The 22,580-nt window shown below is 56.8% G+C and overlaps 1 protein-coding gene across 1 annotated transcript in view; it reads right to left on the bottom strand.

Annotated features, from left to right (window-relative positions):
* LOC117647324 overlaps nucleotides 1–22,580 on the bottom strand; it is a 52,001-nt gene that overhangs the window by 15,141 nt on the left and 14,280 nt on the right. Inside the window, exons 2-3 of the mRNA XM_034389044.1 lie at nucleotides 11,708–11,745; nucleotides 1,152–1,191 (exon numbers count right to left, since the gene is read on the bottom strand). The gene's annotated coding sequence lies outside the window, so the exon portion shown is untranslated. The remainder of the gene's footprint in view (nucleotides 1–1,151; nucleotides 1,192–11,707; nucleotides 11,746–22,580) is intronic.

Below are 22,580 nucleotides of genomic sequence, written 5' to 3'. Positions count from 1 at the left end.
ACAGTTTTTAGGTTTTGTTTCTTTTAATTATTTTTTTTTAAATTTCTGCGCTGGTTTTCCTATTTCTCGCACTTCCTGCTCGTGTTTCTGCGGGCCGTGCAGGCGTTGCTGGCGCGTCACCACGGTGCTTGGGGGGACAATGGCAGCTGGCGTCTTAATGACAGTGGCGTGGCCCTCCCTCTCTCCGTCTCTCTCTTTCTAGTGTGGCGGGCCTGCCGGGGCACCGAGCCCCATCCTCGCCTCGGCACTGAATGAGTTAATACGCCTGGGCCCTTGTAGTCTTGCAGTCCGCCCCGGCCATTCAGCCCGGCATTCGCCGACATTCGGCATTGTGGCCGGCTTTATTTAACCCCGTACAGTGGGCCAGAAGACCGGTGGAGGCGGCCACAACTCTAGACGCGTTTTGAGCTCCAGAGTCGCTAAACAGGACTCGAACCGAACGTGTGACCCCACCAATGGATTGCTATCCGAACGAGGAGTCGATTGGTGGGGTCACACGCGCGATTCGAGTCCTGTTTAGCGACTCTGAGGCTCAAAACGCGTCGAGAGTTTTGGCCGCCTCCACCGGCCTTCTGGCCCACTGTGCCCCGACCTCCGTCTCTCTCGCACTCCTGGGGCGTTCCGCACGGGTGCGAGCGAGACAGAGCGACCAAGCACCGCGCGAATCGGCCAGTGCTTCCGTGAAATCGGGTTGGGGGGGGGGTCCTGGCAGCTGGGGCTGCGGGGGCCTCGCCGTCCCCAAAGCCAAGAGGCGTGCGAAATGAGACAAAGCCCCCTCAATCGTGGGGCTAAAATAAGGGGCAGGGCCGGGGAGGGGGGAACAAGGGAATCAAGGGGTAGGGAGGACTCTCGGGCGGGGCACCTGTCGTACCCGTTTGTTTCGACCCACAACAATGCCAGGAACCATTCAGCAGGCCCATCCATTCACCGGGGCCCCCCTTCCCCGAGGAGGGCCCCCGCAGCCCCAATCTGACCGTCATGCTCCGAATGGCAGAGTGGCACATTCCCAAGGCAGTATGGCCGCGTTAGCTCGGCCCAATGTGCTGCCAGGCCACGCCGGGCCACGCCAGTCCGCGCCTCAGTGCGATGACGACCCTCGTTTTGCGAATCAAGGCTTCGCACTTGGCGGCGTTTTTGGCGCCAACACTTACGAGGGTTCCCTGCAGTCAGACTCCGGTCAACCACAGCCACCTGGAACACACAAACAACGAGGCACTGTGAAAAATGACTCCTCAGAAACCAACACACCGACACATGCTGCGCTTCCACTGCACCAATGAGAAATTCGCTTTTCTTTCAACTTTTCTACTTTTTTGGGTCCGTTTCCCACCTTTTTCCTCCGCGGGCTTTCACTCCACTTTTCCAGCCCCCCCCCCCTCCCCCTCTTTCTCCCTCCCTCCTGCAGAGTGGCCGGGCTGGCGTCCGAGACATTTGTAAGGACTATTGTCAAGTCACACGTCCAGGAGAGCGCGGCGTGGCGCGGCCTAACAGTGGCGCGGCCCAACAGTGGCGCGACAGTGGTGCGGCCTAACAGTGGCGCGGCCCAACAGTGGCGCGGCCCAACAGTGGCGCGGCCCAACAGTGGCGCGGCCCAACAGTGGCGCGGACAGTGTGCGGCCTACAGTGGCGCGGCCCAACAGTGGCGCGGCCCAACAGTGGCGCGGCCCAACAGTGGCGCGGCCCAACAGTGGCGCGGCCCAACAGTGGCGCGCAGTGGCGCGGCCAACAGTGGCGCGGCCCAACAGTGGCGCACAGTGGCGCGGCCAACAGTGGCGCGGCCCAACAGTGGCGCGGCCCAACAGTGGCGCGGCCCAACAGTGGCGCGGCCCAACAGTGGCGCGGCCAACAGTGGCGCGGCCCCAACAGTGGCGCGGCCCAACAGTGGCGCGACAGTGGTGCGGCCTAACAGTGGCGCGGCCCAACAGTGGCGCGGCCCACAGTGGCGCGGCCCAACAGTGGCGCACAGTGGCGCGGCCCAACAGTGGCGCGGCCCAACAGTGGCGCGGCCCAACAGTGGCGCGGCCCAACAGTGGCGCGGCCCAACAGTGGCGCGGCCCAACAGTGGCGCGGCCCAACAGTGGCGCGGCCCAACAGTGGCGCGGCCCAACAGTGGCGCGGCCCAACAGTGGCGCGGCCTAACAGTGGCGCGGCCCAACAGTGGCGCGGCCCAACAGTGGCGCGGCCCAACAGTGGCGCGGCCCAACAGTGGCGCGGCCCAACAGTGGCGCGGCCCAACAGTGGCGCGACAGTGGTGCGGCCTAACAGTGGCGCGGCCCAACAGTGACGCGGCCCAACAGTGGCGCGGCCTAACAGTGGCGCGGCCCAACAGTGGCGCGGCCCAACAGTGGCGCGACAGTGGTGCGGCCTAACAGTGGCGCGGCCCAACAGTGGCGCGGCCCAACAGTGGCGCGGCCCAACAGTGGCGCGGCCCAACAGTGGCGCGGCCCAACAGTGGCGCGGCCTAACAGTGGCGCGGCCTAACAGTGGCGCGGCCTAACAGTGGCGTGCCGTGCACCGCCTTGCGCCGCCGCGCTCGCGGAGTGCTACTTTAACGCGCACCGCGGACCAGCGCGCAGGCGGGACGCACGGCGTTAACTCAATTTCAGACCGATCGGATACAGTCAAAGTCCGTAAACAAAACAAAAACAATTTTATTTTTCGAATAAAATACCTTTTTGGTTTGTTTATCGCAGCTGAAAGCCCTAAACTTTAAATCTTTCCGCGGGAAAAATTCAATTCTTTTAGGCACTATTGCTGAATATGAGTCGCAAATTTTCGCTTTTGTCTCTTTCTTTCTCTTTATATTTTTCTATTTTCTAACCCCTACATTATCATATTTCTTAAAGTTAATTCTGTAATTTAATTCTTTAAGTTTCAAAGTGTATGTTTACTATATTCCTTAAATTTTCTATGTAGTTTAATTCTGTAGTTTCATTCTTTAAGTTTTAAGATGTATGTTTTTTTTTATTCTTATCTGCTGAGAGCAGGTCTACTTTTGTAGTGGGACTCTTTAGTCCTTTTAAAGTGAACCCAATAAACAAATTTCAATTTTCTCTCTCTCTCTCTCTCTCTCTCTCTCTCTCTCTCTCTCTCTCTCTCTCCCTCTCTCTACCTCTCTCTCTCCCTCTCTCTCTCTCTCTCTCTCTCTCACGCACATGCACGCACAAACGTCAATTACTGAGGCGACTCGATGCGCTAGTCAACAAAAGGTCTCGCGGGGCACAGGTGCCGGCCTGCCGGCGTGGCCTGCCGGGGCTGAGCCGGAGCTGAGCCGCACCGTGCGCCATTTACTACGAGTTGTCAATTAAATTCCGCTAAACGGACAAGACCGGTGGCGCGGCCCTGCGGCCCTGCCGGCCCTATAGGACGCATTGCTGCCGCACTGCTATCTTGAATGCGTGTCCCATTGTCTTGCCGCGCGCTGCCCGCGCCGCTCTGCCCGCGCTGCCAGGGTGCCCGCCAGTGTGCCCGCGCGCCCAAGCGGCCAAGCGGCGAAGCTTTGTGCATCACGCACCGATAAGCCTCAACTGCCCCTCTTCGTCCTTCTTCTTCTTCTTCTTCTTCTTCTTCTTCTTCTTCTTCTTCTTCTTCTTCTTCTTCTTCTTCTTCTTCTTCTAAAGTAATCGCGATGGGTATCGATTAGCAGTTAGATCGGTATTAAAAAGAGCGCGTTCGATTAATCGATTGTTAGGCCAGGCGCAGTCTTCGTCGTCGTCGTCTCCTTCGTTGTCTTCTTCTGCTTCGTTTTGAAGATGTAGTGTAGGCAAGCCCGCAGCGTCCAACGCGCCTGGAGCTTGCCTACCTCCCGGGGGCGCCTGCTCGTCCTCCCACACTGTTGTGTGTGAACGTGTCGTGTGTGTGTGTGTGTGTGTGTGTGTGTGTGTGTGTGTGTGTGTGTGTGTGTGTGCCGAAAAGAGAGAGGGCGAGTGGGATAGCAGAGGTATAGAGGAGTAAAGTGAGCCCTAGCAGAAAGCTTTTCCCGAATGTCCTCCGTCTCTGCCAGGCGGTGCCAGCGAGGCGGGGCGGGGCGGGGCGGGGCGGGGCGGGGTGGGGGGCGCGCCAGGCCGCTGCAGACTGATTCCGCACAGTGCGGAGGGGCCCCGCCGACCGACAGTACCCATGAGTGCGAGAGAGACAGAGTGATGCGGGTGGGCCCCTCCGCACTGTGCGGAATCAGTCTGCTGGTCCTTCCCCGTCCAGCCGCGCGCCGTGCGACTACCAGCCAAATGGAGGAGAAATTCAATTCTTCTCTGAAAGAGCGAAGAATGGAGCTCTACCCTCGTTCCAGTCAGTGCTCGAGTCCTTCTGTCCGTCTGTCCGTCCGCCTGTCTGTCCGTCTGTCTGTCCGTCTGCCTGCCCTCCGTCCGTCCGTCCGGCAGCGCGGCCGGACACACACTCGGCTTTGGCGGGATTTGCTCGCTCCGTCTCTCTCACTCTTCATTTCAGCGTCGGACGCGTCTCGGTCATACGGGCATTATGAGGGGAACCGAGAAAAGAGTGTGTTCTTCCGAAGATGAAGTCGCCCGCCGGACGACGCCGGTGGGGCCGGTGGGCCACTGCCAATTTGGCTGTTTTGCAGTGGTGGGGCAGTGGGCTGTATGTAGTACCCTCCTCGTGGGCCAAATCACACGAATGGCTAGCGCTGGCTCGATGAAGGAGAGTCCCCCGCAGAGTAGGCCAGAAGACCTGTGGCGGCGGACAAAACTCTAGACGCGTTTTGAGCTCCAGAGTCGCTAAATGGGACTCGAACCGAACGTGTGACCCCACCAATGGGTCGCTCTCCGAACGAGGCATCCATTGGTGGGACACACGTTCGGTTCGAGTCCCATTTAGCGACTCCGGAGCTCAAAACGCGTCTAGAGTTTGGGCCGCCTCCACCGGTCTTCTGGCCCACTGTGCCCCGGTTCCTTCCGGTTCCTTCCGACCTGGCTGGGACGGAGACTCCATCGCTGCTGGTCTGTGAGATGGCCCGGAGTGCGCTTTTAATCTTTCAACCCGGAAACACTCACAAAGAAAATATCTTCCAGTACAACTAGTATTTTTTGAAAACGTAAACAAAAAATTTAAAGATTAAAAGTTGCGAAAAAGGTGGAAAATGACAACCTGTGGGATTTGAACCAGGATCCTGGCCGTGGAAAACGGACGACTAGCACCGCGCGACCACGGCGTCGCGTTGTACCGGCGGGGTCGGGCCGGGTTGCGGCTGAGGCGAGGCGTTGTGTCGGCGACGCCGTTGGGGTAGAAGGCCATAAACGCTGCCACCGTGCTGATCACTCCCGGAGCCTCGCAGCGGAGCCTTGCGGAGCCGAGCCTTCTTAGCAGGCTAGCGGGCGGGGCCTAGCCGAGCCACAAAGACCGGCCCGATAATATCCTGCCGCATCATCCTCTCTCCCTTCCTCCCTGGAGCCCTCCTCTCTCTCTCTCTCTCTCTCTCTCTCTCTCTCTCTCTCTCTCTCTCTCTCTCTCTCTTCTCTCTCTCTCTCTCCAGCAGTGTCTCCCCTTTGGCCGACACGTCCTCGAGGCGTGCTAAGCCCTGTGTACTCATCACCTGGACAAGAAGACATCGCCCGGAGAATGACGGGGTTTAGCTGCACAAGATGAGAAATGGGGGAGGGGAGGGGGATATTGCCTAGTATCGCACGCGCAGACACACACACACACACACACACACACACACACACAATATCCCGGCAGAAAAAAATAAGAAGTGAGACATAAGGCATAGAAGGGTGGAACTGACAGAGAAAGGAGAAATTTGAAAAAGAACGCGCGTGGGTTCAAATACCCATTCAGTTTGAAGAAGAAAAAAAAGAATTCTCTTTTCCTTTTGTGTTTATTGACCGCGAAACGAACACTCGGGATATGGAAGCCAATAGCCGCGTAATGTGGTGATTGTCGATCGATTTGTCTCATCGACAGCCGGCAATACACTGTGGCCTCCCCCGCGATCGCCCGTAACCCTCTCCCACCCCAGAGAGAGAGAGAGAGAGAGAGAGAGAGAGAGAGAGAGAGAGAGAGAGAGAGAGAGAGAGAGAGAGACGAAGCTCTGCCTGGATCAGCGTGCTGAGCGCACCCTTACCGGCCCATTTGTCGCTTCGGCTCGGCTCGGCGCCGGGTGACATAAGAACAGTTGTTGAGCCGCTCTCTCCCTCTCTCTCGCTCTCAGTCTCTCTCTCTCTCTCCTCCAACACACAATTGGGGGCGGTCTGTTCTGGTGTTGCCCCGCGAGCACAACAAGCCATTATGTCGGAGGGTGTTCTGGCTTCCTGAAAGGCCTGAAAGGGGTTGCAGCGCCACAATGCGAGCACGCCCCGCCCCGCCCCGCCCCGCCCCGCCCCGCCCCGCACAGCGATGCGGTAATTGTTTCATCAAGCGGTTCATTGTTTTCCTTGCGGAGGTGTCGACTCGCGGCGGGAGGGGAGGCAAGCGGCCAGAACGCGGACGGACGGACGGACAGACAGACAGACAGACAGACAGACAGACAGACAGACAGACAGACAGACAAACAGACAGGCAGACAGACCGACAGACAGAACGGCCCACTGCAGACGGTTTCAAATGCTTTTGCGGAGAGGAGCGCCTGCACTGGTAGGCCACCCGCCCCAGACGGGTGCGGCCCCGTTGCCTACCCGCGCGGCGCCGAGCCCCTGCACTGGTAGGCCACCCGCCCCCGACGGGTGCGGCCCCGTTGCCTACCCGCGCGGCGCTCCAGGCGAGCAGAGGCGGCCACCAGCGCACTGCTCCTTTCTTGAAATCCGTTTCCGCGCGCGAGGACTCGCTAAAAATAACCGCTAGAAAAAGTAGCACATAAAAGGGGACAGATAATTGAGGCGTTAATGGTGGGCGGGGCGGGGCGGGGCGGGGCGGAGCGGCCTCAAAGGGCCGAGTGCGCGGTGGGCCCACCCAGGTGCCCTCCTGCTGCTTATCTGGGCAGCATCCTGGACCAAAGGGACTCCAAAGGACTCGGCCCTTCTTGGAGCAACCATGTAGAATTCACTTTTTTAAACACACGGCTTGGCGTGGCGCGGCGTGCCGCCTCTCTGCTCCGCTGTGACGCGGACCCCGCGGCGGGTTAGCGGCGGCCACCAAAGAGGAGGCGTCGGAGCGGCGGACACTTATGTCTTTCGCGCTCATGAGAATTTGAAAAGGAGTTTCAGTTTCCGCCAGGGGAGTCCAGAAAAAGGAAGAAGGGAAATATAAGCAAAGGCGGTCGTCGTATACGCGAGCGACTAAAGGGATGAAATGTGTCACATCTCACGATTTTTCACGATTTTTGGTTTGGAAAACCTTTGAATGGATCAAATGTTTGTTAGTGAGGACAGGCAAGGCAATTTAGTGGCAGAATTTAATCAATCTCCTGAACTGTATTTTGAAAAAAAAAACGTAGAAATACAAAAAAGTGTTTAAAAAACTATTCAAAAAACAAAGCCTCTCAAACTTACTCTTTCATCGGTTCACCTTGTCGTCTTTTATCCTTTTTTAAATTCTGACAATGACTTCGAAGAAATCACACCCTCGCCACTGGTAACCCCCCCCCACACACACACACACACCGACGCGAGAATCTTTGCCTTTTTCCGCGGCGTCCCTTTAGTTATGAAAAAGTCCCTGAATGCCGTCTTCCCTTGGCGGTCGCGTGGCGAAGGGGCGCCCTTCTCTTAGGGAAAACCATACAAAGTTGGCATTAAATGGGAGCACACACACAGAGGGAGAGGGGGAGGGAGAGGGAGAGAGAGAGGGAGAGAGAGAGAGAGAGAGAAAGAGAGAGAGAGAAAGAGAGAGAGAGAGAGAGAGAGAGAGAGAGAGAGAGAGAAAGGAAGGCAAAGACGAAGAAAAAGTATTAAAAAATGGCATAAAACACACACAGCCTCGGACCGCAGACGCCGCCGCACAACTTCACAGAAGCCCGCGCGACTTTTGAAGTCTTTACATATGGCCGGGGGGTACTCAGCTCAATCACTGGGCTGGGCGCACCGCAGTGACGGGGGGAGAGAGAGAGAGAGATGGGGGATGGTCAAAGCCGAGGCGCCACAGATGAAGGTAAGAGACACTCCGCTCGTCACAGGCGAGCACAGGCGCTCAGGGAACCATGGTCATCTTTTCCGGTCTGATTTCATGCTTTGCGCGACACAGCCCCCCCCCCTCCCCCTTCTCTCTCTCTCCACTGCCCCTCACCGGCGCGGCCAACCCGCTCTCGCCTCGCTGCGTCGGGGGCGGCGAGGCCTCCCGGGACTCTTTAGCAGATAATATTTTAATGAAATATCTTTTGAGCGGGCGAGCTGTCGGCTGCTCTTTGCTTTAATGATGAACTGTAAACAAATGCTGCTTTGGTCACGTCTCCACTCCAGTCCGGGCAGCAGAGCCAAGCGGAGCCAAGCCCGGCAGAGTGACCGAACCACCCCTCTCAGTCCTCTCTCTCTCTCTCTCTCTCTCTCTCTCTCTCTCTCTCTCTCTCTCTGTCGGCTAATCTGATTGGCAGTCACCGACGAGATGGACCCAAACGTCCTTTTTAATATTGCCATTCGGTCATTACTGACTCTCCTCCCCTTGTCCTGGTCCCGCCCCTGCAGGCCCTGCCCGCCCTGCCCGCCCCGTCCACCGCGGCACGGCCGGCATGGCCCGCGGCCCCGGCGTGGCTGGCACGGCCGGCCGACTCGAGTCACCATTCAAAGACGGAACCGCAAAAAGCGCGGATGTCCACAAGGTAGTCCCGCTCCTCTTCATCAATTTTTTTTTAAATCTTTTTCGTCGCTACTTCAAATTTTGTTGTGTGTGTCTTTAGAATCGCACAGGAAATGGAATGAGAATGTCCGTCCCCCGGGACGGCGTCTTAATTAGCAGAGTAGTCGCGTTTTCGTGGTTTCGCCATCGAAACTGTAGAAAACGATTTCTTTAGATTAATTGAATATTTTGATTAATTTAATAAATCCACTGTGTCATAAATTTTCGGCATCGATTCACACGAAATTTTGGTGAACAGGTTGACGTTTGTCCGGTTCAATAAAAACGTCGAAGCGTCCCACGCTTGGTCTAGCGGCTCTGGCCGACGAGCGGGCTGCGACTCTGCGACCAGGGAATCGCTCTCGCGTCTCCCACGCGCGGCGCGGCGCGACGCAGCGCGCAGCCCGACAAAAACCAGAATGTGTCACCTGTCAGAAACTCGCTTACAAGCAGACCAGTTAAGACCGTTTCCGAAGGGCGGCACAAACGAGCGGCGAGGACGCGAAGAAGAGCCCCGATCAGCCATCGCGCGCCAAACTTTGGCTCGTCAACTTTCTCAACTTTTGCATGAGTCGCAGACGATTCCCATCATCAATTTTGTCATTTCCTCCGGGCGGAATAGAATAAAACCGGTCAAAATAAAAAAGGAGGAAATATGTATACGGCACAGCGTGCGGGGGAGAGAAAAAATACAACATGTCCACGAGCCGAGCCCTGCCGAGCCGAAATCGTCAGAAGGGAAATAACATGAGCAAAGCCCACTCTCTCACAAAACCGGAGAGATTACCAGGAATTTTTCCGTCTCTTCTCACAACTTTGCGGGCCATCGGGGATTGGGGAGGCCAAAGGCAGCCAACGGCGGCCGAAGGCATTTCCATTTAAAAGAAGAGATGTGCTTCGAACGCGTCGTAATCGTGTAGTTGGGGGAGATTCGGGAATTCGGGGAGACAGCCATCAATCCGCGAGGGGGCGGGGCGGGGCGGCACGACACGTGGGGCGCCTGAGGTGTCCCAAGGAGGCACACTGTTAAATATGGGGTTTTCTTAATTCAGTTGTTCATATAACGATACAAACTCGGCTCGCAGTGACACTACCATGATATTCCGGTTAAATTCCTCGTAAGCCTTTTAAGTCCAACTGACTAATGTCCCTCTGAGCTAAGTTAAGCCAACTGAAAATGTACCGTACAAATATTCATTAAAAATAAAATTTTGTAAAAAAAACGAGTTAATCGGATTATTTTTTCTTCAGAATGTAGCGACCTTATATTTCAGGTAGCGTGAAAACGCTTTTGTATTTTAAAAAAGTGCTGCTGCTCCGTCAGGATTTTTTAAAAATATTTTTTTTTGTTCCTCCTAAGTTGGCGATAATGAAAGAAACAAACTTGCTCGCGTTTCATTATGACCCGACAATACTGTTGGCGAGGCGGGACTCCGGGGGCCTCGGGGTCTCGGGGGTCTCGACCCAGAGGAGAGGGAAGGAAGCCCCAGTCGAAGGCCCAAGATGTTTAATTAGTGTTCCGCGACTATTACTCTCATAGACAATTACGCCTCCGCTGCCCATTCACGCTGCCAAATTCAATACCTGCCGAGCCATTCCGAAGATTGTCTCTTTCTCTGTCGGACCCCTACGGTGTGCCCCCGTAAGCGCGACAGAGACGGGGAGCGGCGGCGCGGAAGCAGCCCCGCTGGGGGCACGACACAGACAATGTCATAATGCCCCGCTGAATGACGCCCCGACTCAAAGGCGACCCTGGACAGGACTTTGAATTCGGCAAAGGGAAGGACTACAAGGCGACAAGGCGGCCTTAACGCAGTCAAGAAAGAACGCCCCGGGGGAAGCAAAGCGAAGCGAAGCAGAGCGACGGCGGGGGCGGAGCTCCCCAGCGAGCGGTATTAGGCTAGCGCCCATTCGGCAGAGGTAACCAGAATCAAAAAGTTGGGGACAAATGGCGAGTTAGCGAGAATCATAAAGTTGCGTATACTTTGTTGTTGTTATGACGATGCTGCATGGCTGAAGAGCGGAGTACAAAGGACGTTATTTTGCAATCGTCTCTGATATTCTGGTCAACATTCAAAAATGCTGGTGTTGTTGTTGTGATGCTGTTGTTGTTGATGGACCGGAAGTGGGCCAGGCAGGGGGCGCGCGAAGACGAGGACTCTGCCCGCAGTGCCGCGCAGTGCTCGGCGTGGGGGAGGTAATCGCATTGGCAAACTTGCGTGCCTGCTTGCGTCGCTTGCGCCGCTTGCATGCCCACTCCTCCATACGCGTTAATGACTGGCAGTTAGGCTGACAAGTGATTGAATAGCGAGAAGGGGAAGCCAGGCGAGGCAAGCGGGCCTTCGTTTTGGCGGCGGCCCTCCTGCCTGACGGCCTCCGCGACGACGGCGACGGCACGGCGGCGGCGGCGTTCGCGTCAACAAGACAAATCGATAAAAGTTTGTGGCCGGGATGCCGCTGTGTCGTTTCCCCGCGTTTCCTACGAGCGACACGCTCGTTTTTTGGGTCGCATAATGCCCTGAAAACGAAAACGACCCTCGCGTTGTCCTCTTTTCTCTCCCTCTCGCTTTCCTCCTTTCTTCCCGCACTGTTACCCACATGTTTTTAAAAAAATGTATTTGTAGAAAGTTTAAAAATTTAGAAAGTTTAAAAAGTTTTAAAAATTTAAAAAGTTTAGAAAATTTTAAAAATTAAGAAAGTTTAGAAAATTTTAAAAATTTGGAAAGTTAAGAAAAATTTAAAAATTTACAAAGTTAAGAAAATTGTAAAAAGTTAGAAAGTTTAGAAACTTTTAAAAATTTAGACAGTTTAAATTTTATAATGAAAATTTGAACTTTGTTAACGAAAGCTGATTTTTTTTCTTTGCTTTTTTTGCTTTTTTATCCAGCCGGAGTCGGAACAATGCATCCATCCTACAAGGACGGACGAGTGGTTTCCGTGGCTTCCGCTTAAGGACCGCGGTGGCAGTGGTGGGTCGACTACTCACATTCTGGGCCTCGGTCTGCGGTCGCACTGCTGTCATATCTGCAACAAACGGACAAAGTTTCTCTGTAAGTTTGGCGGGCTTCATCATTATGCCGAGGCGGGAATGTGAAAAAAAAAATCAAAACAGAACCGCGGAGGGAAAATAGAGAAGAAAGAAAGGAAAAGAAACGACAAAAGAAATTGATAATTATTTTTCCTCGGCCATCGAGACTTGCGAGATGGCGGAGATGGTGGAGCGGGCACCCCGATACGGGACAATTAGCTCTCGGCAGCCACCAGGCAGCACCCAGGCAAGGCAGCCACACGCCGACGTGCATGTAGGACGCATCACCCGGCCGAGCCGAGCCAAGCCGAGCCGAGCCCGAGAGTCCGGCCGAACTGGGCAGTGGCGAGCAGGCCAGCCGGGGCAGACGTTAGGCCAAAAGTTTGAGCTGGCACTCAGGTAATAGACAAGTCCATTCTGGGACGAGGATAATTTGCCGGTGCCGTTAGAGAGAGAGCATGTGAGCACACGGGCGCAGCCGCGGAGCCGCGGAGCCCAGGCCAGTGGGATGGCTCCAATCCAACGCGGTCCACACCGCGCTCTTTTTCTAGCTTTCTGCTTTTCCGTTTTGTTGTTGTTGTTGTTGTTCCGGCCGTCTAGACCCGAAGACTCGTCGAGTTGCTGAACTAATTTGACTGAGACTCTCGAGGAGACACTGGTAGTGACTTGCCGTGGGACTTCCCGGTAGCGGTAGCCTGGCGGGGCCTGGCGGGGCGGGCCGCGTTTGGGGGTAGTGGCAGAGAGCTCCACAAGGGCGTAGGGCCGGGTGGGGCCCCGTAGGGCGTGCACAGTGGACGAGGCGGCCCTTCTGCAAGGCGGCGGACAGCTGGATAGAGCCTTGGAGAAGCCTTGGCGGAGCCTTGGCCTGCCGTATTGTGCATTGTGTATTGTTTCTATTTGTATCGGATTCCTGCCGGCTTCAGCTAATTTGTGGTCGGCGGCCGCCCCGCCCCGCCCTGCCACTCGGCCGCGCAAACTATTTCAGTGTCCGATCGCGCTGAAAGGCTTCGATAAAGCCCAAAGGCCGAGCCAGCCAAAGGACCACGGTGGGACAGTGTGCGAAGCGTGCGAATAGCATCGCGCCGCGCGTTCAGATTCCCGCGCACCAAAAGGTCGCGGGTTCGCGCCCCGTCGACGCCGAGTCCTTTTCACCGGTCCTTCTCTCTCTCTCTCTCTCTCTCTCTCTCTCTCTCTCTCTCTCTCTCTCTCTCTCTCTCTCTCTGCGCAGAGACAATGCCCGGCACCTTGGGCCGGACGGCCGGACGCCGCGCCGGCCGGACCGCTGCGGCCGCCGAGGCCGGTGAGGCTGATCTGCAAGCCAAGCTCTAATGCGCCCAGTTGTCTTTCCAACATGCAGACAGTTCGGTTCCCCTTCACACTCTCGTCCCCATCCCCGTCCCTCATTCCACGATGCGTGCGTGTGTGTGTGTGTGTGCACTCACAAAACGCGCGCGTTAAGGCTCGCGAGATCCTCGCTCTGCCTCCTTCCCCCTCCTCTTCTTCTCCGGTCCTCACCTTCACTCCCCCCCTCCCCCCTCCCGGATCGGTCGCCCCTCACGGTAAGTAGCTTGACCACTTTGGCCAAGGCCGCTACGCGTTCTGAGGCCGAGCCATCTTCATCATATTAATCGTCCCAACCTCTCTCTTCGTCTCTCTCTCCTCGCCTCTCTCTTTCTCTCCCTCTCTTCTCCGTCCCTCTCCGCCGGCATGCCCATTCCCTTGGACGTGCATTCCTGCGTCCTTACGCACCGTGCAACAGTCACAGGCCCCTTTCCACATTAATTAACTTTTACAGCAAAGGACCCAGCGCTGTAACATATGTAAAGTGAGTGGACAATCACACGCACGCACACACACGCAGACTCGCAGGTTTGCACTTGCAATTTCTCATAAATTATCAGACGTGCGCGCGCGCGAGCATTTTGCTATGCAGGTTTGGTTTTCTTGTATGACTGCGCGGCGCGGAAAATAAAATACTTGCATACGTGCGAAAACCTGCTGCTGTCCAGACGTGCCTATCGGGCCGCGGTCCTGCCGGAGTGTGTGACCGCGGCGGCGGCGCAGGAAAAAATGGCAAACAAATGAACCCGCATATATTTCGCGGGCACGTTTTCGTTGTTTTTCACTTTGTCACCCTCAATGTAACAACAGGTCCCACAGTTGTTTATTCATTTTTTGTCGAAAATATTTTTTTCTCAATTTTTCGTTTTTTCGCATCTGTCAAGCCGTACACACGCGACGCGGCGGCGCGCCGGTTCGCGCTTGACCGCCGCCTTTGCTTGACCGACTAGAAGAAAAATCCCGTTGGAGCGGCGAGGCTCGGACGGCAGCGCCATGGCAGCGCGGCGCCATCTACTGGCGGTGACGGGCACTGCCATCGGGGCACTGCCATCGGGGCACTGCCATCGGGGCACTGCCATCGGGGCACTGCCATCGGGGCACTGCCATCGGGGCACTGCCATCGGGGCACTGCCATCGGGGCACTGCCATCGGGGCACTGCCATCGGGGCACTGCCATCGGGGCACTGCCATCGGGGCACTGCCATCGGGGCACTGCCATCGGGGCACTGCCTTCCCATGAGGGCTTCAGGACATGAAGACGCCGTCCACTTGCCATGGCTTGCCGGACACAGTCCAAATAAGCAGACCGGCCACACTGTCGAAACCTTTGCTGAGACAGTTGATGAAAATGTCAAGGCTGATTTGCCTTATTTCCTTTCATCAAACCAAGCTTCGATGAAAATTTCATCATTTCCAGCAAAAATGATTGCATCTGCGGATTGACCATTTTGCTGCATATTTCAGTTCAATTCTAATAGTCTTTGCTTAAGTACAGTCGTTTCCCAAAAAATTAGATTGATTTTTTTTTTCAGCGCGAACCGGTGCTTGGTCCATCCGCAGATGGCACACCTGTGCTTGGAGTCCTGGAGTCCAGGCCCTGGACAGCTGGTGCAGCGGGTTATGGCCGGCCGTGCGTCTGGACTGGCAGCTTTTGTTGGGGATCGCCGCCAGCCGAAGACCGGGCGGGGAGTGGGGAGGCGGGTTCGGCTGACCAGGGCAATGAGATGGTCCTTCCAGCAAAGTGCAGCCTGCAGACCCCGTTCCAGGCAAGGACCTCTTCGAGGACCTCTTCCTCAACGACCCACGGCCTGGAGCCTGGAGCCTGGAGCCTGGAGCGTGCAGCCTGGAGCGTCGAGCCAGGAGCGTGGTACTACGTCCTCCGAGGACGTCCTTCCGACGATTCGAACCCGGAAATTTCCCCCCCAGCGAACCGACGACAGGGGCTGTGATCGCGGCGACGCGTTAGTGCGATGCACCTCCTCTCTGCACCGCGCTCGCGGATTCCCCAGCGCAAAACGCCGCGCCACGATAAATCATGACGAGAAATTGTTTTATTTTGGCCGTTTGCGCGCGATAGGGCGGCTCGGCGTGGACGAGAGGCCAGCGCACACAGACACAGACACACACACACGCACGCACGCACGGCGTTATCGGGCCGCACCGCCTTGTCGGAGGCGCTCTAGATTTTCCACATTGTTCCCACAAATTAGAGCCGCTCGATACGAATCTGATCTGGAATCCCAAAGGACTCGCGGCAGGAGCGCTTTTGTTCGTCCGCCAATCTTTGCCTCTCTCTCTCTCTCTCTCTCTCTCTCTCTCTCTCTCTCTCTCTCTCCTCGTGTCAGTGTCGTCTTCCTCCAATTGCTGTATTATTTCCGCAAACCGGTTCGGCCGCCGTAAACAGCATGTGATTATAGAGTTGCCGCTCGCAGCGCTAGCGCGCTAGCGGCGGCCTAGGAGCAGCCGCGCCGCCGAACAGTCGGAACAGTTAGGGCTGTCGGAGACGTGATCGGACACAAAGTCCTTTCGGGAACAACAAAAAATAAAGAAATAAAGGAGGAGAGAATAGGGGCATTCACATGTGGCGAGCGGAGAAGGATACTACTACAAATCGGGGCACCTAACCTAGAAGACCGCGGGTGGGGTGGGGAGGGGGGCGCGTCACGGCAGAACGGCGACGCAGACGCCGGCGCAGGCGCGCCCAAATCAAGCATTCTAGGGTTGCCGCGACAAAAGTCTCGAGGAGAATCAAACATTCTAGGGTTGCCTCGGCGAAAATCTAACACCACTGGAGGAGAATCGAGTATAGAATAGGGTTGCCGACGCAAACGCAAGCGCTGCGGCGGTGGGAAAGCGCTGCAGTGTTCGAACGACGACGTCGAGCGCGCGCGCGCGCGCGCGGTGTGTGTGTGTGTGTGTGTGTGTGTGTCGGAATGAAAAGAAGACGGCGTGCATGAAGCAGGCGACGCGAAGGGAGGCGGCATCGCGAATCGCACCTAGCCGGTAGTCAAGCGAGCGCAATTAGGTTCCGCGCACCTCTCGCGGCTACTGCCCCTCCCCCTCCCCCCTTCCACATTCACCTCCCCGCCATCATCTTCACCCCCTCCATCCCGGTAAACGACCTGACCCATGCCAAGTCACACCGGGTCAATCCTACGCATGTGTGTGTGTGTTCAACGCCGTGTCGACATCGTCAAAGTCATCTACCGGACCGAAGTAAATAGCAGAATAAAACCAACAAGGAAGAACACCATCAACAACAACAACAACATCGACCCACAAATTGATTACGGGACATTGCTGAAGCGGTCCGCGAATCTGTTGCACACACACACGCACACACACACACACGCACACACACACACACACACGCGCGCGCGCGCGCGCGCACACGGAGTGGGGCGCGTGGCTCTTTTAATTAACTAAATAAGGGCGCCTCGCGGCCGCACAGTCTCTTTGCCGTTAAAGGGAGAGGCCGCTTCGGATTTCGGGGTCGCGCGTAAACAAGGAGTGTCACGACGATACGGCGGTCCGGGGTTCGAATACCGCTCCGCGGGCGGCTCGATTTTTTTTTATCCCCCTCTCGCTTGATTATCCGATCCAACTGAACAGACCAGGCCCGAAACGATTTTAAGTGGTGGCATTTTAGACGACGACGCGTGAGGTCTGTCGAGAGAGGAGCCGATCGAACAGCGGCGTCGAAATAACTAATAATTGGTGGTCCTGGAGGACCGCCAGCTCGCGATATCTCTTTCTTCTCTTTTTTTCGGTGCGAGAAAAAGGCGCTGCTGCACTGGCAACAAGGTTGCGCGTTGCGTTCGAACGCCCGCACTACCACCACACTCTAGTTTAAGTTTAGACCGAGTACGTGAGTCCGCGACAGCCAGGCCAGGCACGGTGGTGTGCGTGTGTTTGTGCGCTGGTCCCACAGTACGTGATCATGTCCCGATGTACCGGGCCGGCTCGGCTCGGCCTGCCCGGCCAGGGCAGCTCTTTCGCTGTTCGAGGCGCTACGCCAGGCTACGCCGCGCCGCGAAATCCATACTTTTCCCTCCTTCAAGCCGCGCCGGTCGTTGTGGCTGCAGCGGCAGCCTCGGCGGCTGGTCCAGTCGTGTCGAGGGACCTCTAAGCTCGTCCAGGCACGGAACCAGGGGCGGGCGGCGGGGAGGGCGGGGGAACCTGTATGTTACCTGTATTCACGTTTGGTATACAGTGCATATGATAAATGTGACTGTCGGGTATCGGACGTTGGCCGTGTACTCTGCACCTGCGAGGTGACCAGTGTACGTGAGCCTGTGTGTGAGTGTGTGTGTGTGTGTGTGCGAGAGAGGCAGAGAGACGGAGAGAGATCGGGAGAAGAAGACGGAGGGGAACAAGGACGAGAGGAAGAATGGCAAGGCCCGAAATGAGGCGTTGGCAGTGTGGGTCCGTCCGCCTGCAGCCCTGTGGCCCTGCAGCGATGGTTCCCCGCCTGACGGCCCGGGGTAGGCAACCCGGGCGCCGCGGTGCGCGCCGGGCCTGCAGCCCCGTGGGAGCCGCGGGCGTGGCGCGGAATTGTCGAGGCTTAGACGCCAAGCACTCACACACATACACACACACACACACATGCTCACACACTGAGACAAACCTGCGCGCGCACTCACACACACACACACACACACACGTGGGCGAAGCGACGCGCGTACATTTGGGAGACGCGCTGCTGCTTCGTCTCGCGGCAAATGGGCCGAGGTGCACACACACACACACACACACACACACAAATAAAGTATAAAGAGAGTTGTTTCGCTACTTTCCACTCTGATTACTGTTCATCTTTTCATCTGACAGCGGCTGGCTGCTGAGGCGCTGTGTGTGTTTGTGTGTGTGTGTGTGTGGGAGGAGGATAGGAGAGCTTTGGCGGGCGACATTTTCCCCTCCAGGAGAACACAACTTTTTGGGTAAGTTGTGTGTTGCGACTCCGCCTTGCCCGCGTCGCTCCGTCGCTCCGCCGCGCTTCTGAGGCGGTTTGTGGAGAAGAAGCAGCGTGTGTGCCTGACTAATATTTGGCCGCCGAAGCAAAGCAGTAGTGCGGTGTGGAGGGGAGGGGGGAGGGGGGGTAGCGCCCGTACAAAGCCAGCAGCCCGCGCCCGCCCCATCGCGCTAGTTTCTAGGTGCCGCCCTGCCCTGCCCGGCCGCGCCGATGTAGGCGAGACTGGGGCTCTAAAACAACTCTCGTCAACAACTTGTCGCTCCGGGAAGGACTTCCGTCACCGCGAGTCTCGGCAAGACTGAGAGATTCTGTCTCTCTCGCACTCACGGGGCGTCCCGCTCAGGTGCGAGAGAGACAGAGCGACTCTGCAGGGGCCGTGGGCGACGGCGACGGTCCGCCAAGTCGCCACGGTGGAGGCTGATGAATTCAGCACTTGGATTCGATGCTCGAAGTGAAAAGTGCTCGGCTGTGTGGATACATAGTAGGAGACTGTCCACTGATTCCGGGATCAACCAATTCGCTCGTACCTGACATGCGCTCGAAATACTTCGTAAAGGTTTCAAGCCTGACGTCCCATGAGTGCGAGAGAGACAGGGCGACGCACAGTGGGCCAGAAGACCGGTGGAGGTGGCCAAAACTCTAGACGCGTTTTGAGCTCCAGAGTCGCTACTCGAACCGAACGTGTGACCCCACCAATGGATTCCTCGTTCGGAGAGCAATCCATTGGTGGGGTCACACGTTCGGTTCGAGTCATGTTTAACGACTCTGGAGCTCAAAACGCGTCTAGAGTTTTGGCCGCCTCCACCGGTCTTCTGGCCCACTGTGCGACGACGGCGACTCCCAGTGCAGCGGCAGCCCGGTGCTAATGGCCCCATGGCCCCTCCACGGGCGCTGCCAGGCGCTGCCAGGCGCTGCCCTGAGCGACTCGGACTGCCGGCCTCGGCGCCTCGCAGCGGAAATCTGTCCGGATGAACCCATTCCATTGTCCCTGGCCAGCCAGCGGTCCGCTGCGTGTGTTATTTGGCCTCAAACAAGGAAAGACAACAGGCGGCCCGCGTAGGGACACTGGAAGAAACAAGCAAGGGCGACAGGAACGGACAGCGGGCAGACAGAAGAAGAGTGGACAGCGGTCAGCAAACAGTCCAGCGACTCAGAAGAGTGACTAACTAAAGGCGGACGCTCTAAAAAGTTGTTAGTTACAGTTAAAATTGTTTTTTTTTTTAAATTGACATTAAACACTGTAAATGTCCTTACGGTGAAAGGCTGCACCAACATACTATGGTGGACATTTTCTCCATAATACCAACAAAATTCGTCAAATTATCTAGAAGGTACAGTAAAATTCTCAATGGTATGTGATGGAGTCAGCTGCACCACTAATATGGAACATTTTCAACATTTTCAATTTGGAGAATCTTCACTGTAGAACATTTAGAATGTAGGTAATAATTTTGCTCAAACATAATAAACAGAACCGTTTTTTGAGTGATCTGACACTAAAAAAAATGCCTGCGTCATTTTTCAGGTAAAAATTTTGACCGAAAAAAAAACACGAGTCATTTGGGAGATACGCGGACTCAAGCAGGCATTTGACTGCGGCATTTGACCGTTTCACGCGACGCTCACTTGTTTGTTTTCGTTTTCGGGGGGGGGGGGGGTGAGGTATCAATGCACGGATCAATGCGGCAGTGAGCAACAGCGCGAAAAAAAATATTGCCGGCGGTGAAGGGAACAACGGACAGCGGGAAAACGATGGACTTCGGACAGCGAGCGAGGTGGAGAGGGGGGAAGGGGGGGGGCAGTGGACGCATTCCTGGCTTCACGCCAAGGGGACTCCGCGCCGCAGGACGCTGCGGAGCTGCAGACGCTGCAGCGGGGAGGCACTCACATCCAAGATGGCGCCCAATCAAACATTATTTATTAAATGTTGCAGGCGAGCGAAAGAGCACCGGCCGGGGAGAGGAGCGGGTCGGGACGGCGGCGACACGAAGGACGACAGCGCCAGGCGAGGACGGACGGACAGACAGACAGACTGACAGACAGACAGACAGATTGGCGGTAGGGCGACAAGGTGGGCGACAAGACCGGCTTCACGCCCGGCGTGTCACCCTTCGCGTCGCACCCGGAAGTCCTGGGTTCGAATACCGCCTTCGTCAGATTTTTTTGTCGACCTTTTTCTTAACGATTTGAACGGTGAAAGCAGATAGTAGTATTCAGCAAGCATGCGCGACGTGCCGATCAACAACAACAACAACAACAACAACAACAACACAAACGGTGCGGGTTATGGCGCCGGGCGCGTATACACACAAGTGTGCGCGAACAGACGTGTAAATTTTCCCGACGCATTCCCCAAATTATCATTCGTAGCAGGTGCAGGCCGCGCAGGCCGCGCAGGCACCCATCAGGGCCTGACCTTCCGAGGAGGAGAGTGGGGAATGGCGATAGAAGGAGAATAACTGGAGGAGGCGTAGTGGCGGCGGGGAGCGGAGCGGGGGGAGGGAGGAGGGCGGGCTGCTAAGATTAACTGATGTTTCTTGTTGTTATAGCGGAGAGAAGATGCGCGATCCAGTCCGGGCACCTCTCTTCTCTCTCTCTCTCTCTCTCTCTCTCTCTCTCTCTCTCTCTCTCTCTCTCTCTCTCTCTCTCTCTCTCTCTCTCTCTCTTTCTCTCCGGCTTGCAGATCACGCGCGCCCCCTTCCCCCGGTCCTTCCGTAATGATCAGCGAATGCACCGGGCGAAACGTCGCGCTTATCAGTGGAGGCGCCAGGTCCGCGACAACGCCTCGCAAAACCAGGCGAAAGAAGACCCCAACGTCGTCCGAAAAAAAGGGAGAAGAAGAAAAAGGACGAGGGCGCCGCGAGGAGTCGAACCAGCGACCCCGCCGCGCTGGCAGGTGGCTGTCGCCTGCTCCGCGATGGCAGGGGGTCCGCTAAGCCCAGCGCGGAGCCCCCCGCGCGGGGCGGTAGCATAGGTAGCCGCGTCTATGCGGCTGGCTGATGCCGAGCGGGGGCTCTGTCCGTCTCTCTCGCACCCCGACGCTACGCCCTGCGGGTGTGACAGAGAGAGAGAGAGAGAGAGAGAGAGAGAGAGAGAGAGAGAGAGAGAGGCCTCAGTCTGGCGCACAGAGGCCGTCCCTGGCCCGGTCGACGGGGCGCTAGCTTCGTTCAGCCCGCTTCAGACGACGCCTGCATTCGCCTGCATTCGCCTGCATACATCTGTATAAATCATGCGAGCCGAAGCTCATGAATGCCGCCGCCGGCCGCCACCGCGAGACTACTTAACTCGACTCTAGTCCCCGCTTCACGATGCCCCGCCAAATTCGACCCGATCGCCGAAGATGGGCCACTAATTAATGGCATTCCTCCCGCTTTGTGTGAACCCGTTGTTGTTGTTGTTGTTTTCTCTTCCTCGGACGCGCGGCGGGTGCGGCGGCGGTCCCGCGGGCCGAGAGCTAAAGAGGCAGAGGTCAGCAGGCGGTGGTCATCGCGCGGCCGGTCATCACGTGACCACTCCCCGACCGCTCCACAGTGGGCCAGAAGACCGGTGGAGGCGGCCAAAGCTCTAGACGCGTTTTGAGCTCCGGAGTCGCTAAATGGGACTCGAACCGAACGTGTGACCCCACCAATGGATTGCTCTCCGAACAAGGAATCCATTGGTGGGGTCACACGTTCGGTTCGAGTCCCATTTAGCGACTCCGGAGCTCAAAACGCGTCTAGAGTTTTGGCCGCCTCCACCGGTCTTCTGGCCCACTGTGCGCTCCGGCCGGCAGGGCCCCACCAGGTGCGGTGCGCAGTTATGAAGTGGCCCGAAAGGCCCAGGCGAGTGGCGCACCCAGTCGCCATTGTGGCTGCGATGTCTACTGACTCGTCAAAAAAACTCCAGAAAAATGAAACTATTTCCGCGGAGTCCGAGCGGCGGCGGGGCGAGAACTCCCGCTTTGCAGCTCGCTCGCTCGTCCTTCCATCTCCATAGAAATGGCTCTATCCGCGTGCGCGGCGGAAAAAGAGATTCCGATCGCGTGAAAATTCCTAATATTGCTGCCGGACGATCCGTGACAGCGGAGTGGCTGACCTGTTCCAGTGCTGGAGCGATAGGCTGGGGCGATAGGCTGGGGCCGAAAGGCAGCCGGCGTCTGGCCTGCGGCAGCCTGGGGCAGCGGGGGCCCTCTGCCGCGGACCGCCGCGGACCACGCGCGGAGAGCTACACAGCCACAAATAGTTGGCCACCTTCCCATCTCTGAAAATCGACTGAAAATCTTCTGAAAATCCAATCCGGTCAACGGGAAACTCTGAAAACTCCCCACGTTTCGGTTTCCCCCAACACGAAACGTGTCGCATTCCTGGCGTTCGCCTAGTGACTCTCTCTCTCTCTCTCTCTCTCTCTCTCTCTCTCTCTCTCTCTCTCTCTCTCTCTCTCTTCTCTCTCTCTCTCTCTCTCTCTCTCTCCCGCGATCCTTCAAATCTGAGACCACACACGCCAAACTAGGCGCAGGCGAGCAAAGAGAACGCCTCGCGG

The sequence above is a fragment of the Thrips palmi genome, unplaced genomic scaffold (genome assembly GCF_012932325.1).
Source record: "Thrips palmi isolate BJ-2018 unplaced genomic scaffold, TpBJ-2018v1 HiC_scaffold_2, whole genome shotgun sequence".
Classification (NCBI taxonomy): domain Eukaryota; kingdom Metazoa; phylum Arthropoda; class Insecta; order Thysanoptera; family Thripidae; genus Thrips; species Thrips palmi.
Note: the sequence above shows the minus strand (reverse complement) of the source record. Positions and strands in the feature narration are given on the sequence as shown.